Here is a 3531-nt window from a genome sequence, read left to right as displayed (position 1 = left end):
CGGCGAGCCGCTCCCGCTCCCCTCCGGCCCGCGAGGGCGCTGGGGGCGGGGAGCAGCTGGTGGACCAGCTCATCCGCGACCTGGTGAGTGGCTGCGGCCTCCTGCCGCGCTCCGGGCCTGCCCCGTTCCCACTCCCCTGCAGGAAAATGGGAGTGACTGAGCCACCCGGGACTGTGCATGCTAGAGTATCTCTGGAAGTCACCTTGGGGTGACTTTGTTTCCCTATCTTGGTAGAAGTACCTGCAGACCTTCTTTGGATACCCCCACGGGGTTGGGGGCGTTGCCATCAAATCTAATGGGTAGAAGTCAGGGACACTCCCGAACATATTGGAGTGCATAGACAGCACCCAGAAAAACCCGACCCAGCCCAAAATGTCCGAATCAGCTAGAGAACTCCTGCTTTTCAAGAACCCCTATAACTTAACAAAGTGCTGCCTCTTGGGAGGGAAGAGGTCAGACGGGGACAGGTGGGAAGCGGCTATGTTTATTCTCTAGAATGTTTGTATTACCCAGTTTCCCCCCCAATTGTACATGCATTCAAAAACAAAGCAGTAGGGGCGCCTGGGAGGCTCAGTCAGTTGAGCTCCCTACTTCAGCTCAGGTCATGATCTTAGGGTCCATGAGTTTGGGCCCCACATCAGGTTCTGTGCTGACAGCTCAGAGCCTGGAGCCTGCTTCAGATTCTGTGTCTCTACAGCCCTGCCCGCTCCAACCCAGCTAGTGCACGCGCTCGCGCTCTCGAAAACAAATAAACATAAAAAACTAAAAAACCAGGAAAAGAAAAATCCTTTGGGCACTACCATTAGCATGGGGCTTCTTTCTCAGCCCTTTGTGCACATCGACTCTTTCTGAGGATCTGGAGAGAAGCTGGGGCCCCTTTCCAACGTTGGCAAGGTCAGGATCACCTAAAACACCTCCGCGGTGGGAGAATACAGCAGGTTTTAGTGGTTCAACTTAAATTAGGCTTAAAGGTTTATACAGTTTCCCAGTTTAGAGCAATTCTGTAATTGGCAAGCTGTTTCGAGAAATTATGGCATATTTATCATGTAGTTCTAGTCCCATAACCTTAACAGCTGTAATTTTCACCAGACTTCTGGTCCTGTGCTCTGCCTGTCTCTAAATTGGGAGAAACTGTGTGTCTTACAAACTCTCCTTTAACATGACCATTCTTGTAGATATGAACGTTCTTGCTGGTGTCCCTTCTGCGTCTGTAAGAAGTGAGTCATCGTTGAGGAAGTCTGGTGGATGTAAAAATAATCTTCGAATGCCCTGGGAAGGGGGTTTCGCACCAGATACATTGGTCACGCCAGTCCAGGTCTGTGCGGAGGTTATTCCTAGGGAAGTAGATTTGCAGACGGAGACAAGACCTGCTCATGGAGGTAGATCGAAACAGGAAAGTGGGTTGTTAGGACAGAGGCACAGTTGGGGGCCTGCCAGTTAAAATCCAACCTAGGGAATGTGGCGGTGTCCTCAGGCTTCATCACAATCGCGGGAAGTACGTATTGTTGGTCTCCCTTATGAAACGAGGGTCTTCAAAGAGGTTTTTTGTAACTGCCCCAGGCGTACCTGCGTGAGAAGTTCTGGGGCTTGAATTTCAATCCAGGTGTGTTTTGGACTCTAAATTTCACCAGCCAGGAGTTTTGCAAACTTGACTGGGTGTAAGAATCCCCTTTGCCTTATTAAAAGATAGGTTCAGGTCTGTCCTGAGACCACCTAATCGATAGCCAGAGGAGGCTTCTAGAAATGGGATGGTTGGGAGGGTCCGGCAATTTTGAGACCTTGTTCTCTGCTCTACAGCTTCCTTGGGTTTGAACTGTGTTGACTCTTCAAGGCTTTCTGGCACTAAAGCTTCTGAGGGGTAGGCATTGATCCCAGAAGTAGTGGAGCCCTAAATGAAGTTTTCTAGAAATGGAAGGGGCCTGCCTACTGTAGGATCCAAAGGGGCACACCGGCATCAGGCTTAAAAAAAATAAAAAATATCCTGGGTGCGCCTGGGTGGGTGGCTCAGTCGGTTGAGCCTCCGGCTTTGGCTCAGGTCATGATCTCTCGGTTCGTGGGTTCGAGCCCCGAGTTGGGCTCTGTGCTGCAAGCTCAGAGCCTGGAGCCTGTTTCAAATTCTGTGTCTCCCTCTCTCTCTGACCCTCCCCTGCTCACGCTGTCTCTCAAAAATAAATAAAAAACAGAAAAAACAAATTAAAAAAAAAAAGCCTGTCTTGGAATGTGTGCCCATGATTCTCTCTGTCTGCAGAATCCCCCCATTAGGTACTGCCGGGCTCTCCGTCCTTATGAACAACATGCAACCTTCTGGGCACTTTTTTTTTTCCTTTTTTAAGTACTTTGCAGTCATCACTGCTCTAAGTAAAATTCCTTGCTTTCTCCTTGGTACTGCCTTAAGGGTTTAAGGACCTTCAGTTCTCGCAGCAGCCCTCTCCCAGGGCTATTATTAGCCCCATTTGTCAGATGGGCATCAAGAAAGCAATTGCCTTCAGGGGCAGTCTACCCACCCACTGTGTTACTGTGAGAAGTGATGGTGACCTTTGTGGAAAAGGCTTGGATTCCGAGGTCAGCGGTTGTAAGCCCCAAAGCCCAGAGGTCAGGCAGATAATGCAGATGAGCGAGGGGGCCTGGGTGGGGCTCGTTCCATCCGGTTTCCTTGTTCATCAGGTGTTTTTTAATGTATCTTTTCCACATTCCAGTCATATACCTATGATGCTTCAGTGACGGCTAGCTTTTATTTTTTTTAAACACTGTGTACACCCAACTTGGGGCTCACGCTCACAGCCCCAAGATCAAGAGTCACCTGCTCCACCACCTGAGCCAGCCAGACATCCCACGAGGGCTGTCATTCTTTTTGTCACATTAAGTATTAAACACAACAGTGTAGAAATGACCTTTGTGATATCCCTAAAAAATACTTAAACTTGTTTGTTCGAAACCTCGATCTCTTCTTGGTCTTGTTTTTCTCCTTTTGGACGCTGTTTTAGGGGTGCCTACATGGTTCAGGATCTGATCTCTCCATCTCATGACTGACTCATCACAACCCTGAGGTCGTGATCTTGCAGCCATGAGACTGAGCCGCACATCGGGCTCTGTCCTGACAGCGTGGGACCTGCTTGGGATCCTCTCTCTCCTCTTCATCTCTCTGCCCCTGCCCCTGCTCCTGCATATGTGTCCTCTAAGTCATTAAGTGCTTTTTTCCTTAAATCCTACATAAAACGTAAATGTATAGGTTGGTGAGTTTTCACGAGCATACACATCTGTGTAAATAGCACCCAGATTTCAGAGCAGCATTATCAGCTTGTCAGAACCCCCAACTTCCTTCACTCTCACCTGACGTCCAGCACTTGTCTGCTTTGAACTAGGATCACAGAGCATGTGCTCGCTCATGTCTGGGTTCTAGCATGTAGCATCATGTGTGAGATTCAACTCTATGATCGTGTCCCGTTTTACTCTGTTGACAGGGATTAAAAAAAATTTTTTTTTTAATGTACTTATTTTTGAGAGAGAGACAGCGTGAGGTGGGGGGGGGGG

At 48.9% G+C, this 3531-nt stretch overlaps 1 protein-coding gene across 1 annotated transcript in view; it reads left to right on the top strand.

The window, feature by feature from the left end:
* The first annotated feature begins 6 nt into the window (after positions 1–6).
* The window catches only part of FBXW8 (F-box and WD repeat domain containing 8), a 107748-nt gene continuing 104223 nt past the window's right edge, over positions 7–3531 (top strand). Inside the window, exon 1 of the mRNA XM_029921828.1 lies at positions 7–83. The gene's annotated coding sequence lies outside the window, so the exon portion shown is untranslated. The remainder of the gene's footprint in view (positions 84–3531) is intronic.

The sequence above is a fragment of the Suricata suricatta genome, chromosome 14, assembly GCF_006229205.1.
Source record: "Suricata suricatta isolate VVHF042 chromosome 14, meerkat_22Aug2017_6uvM2_HiC, whole genome shotgun sequence".
Taxonomy (NCBI): Eukaryota; Metazoa; Chordata; class Mammalia; order Carnivora; family Herpestidae; genus Suricata; species Suricata suricatta.
This window is presented reverse-complemented; position numbering and strand designations above follow the sequence as displayed.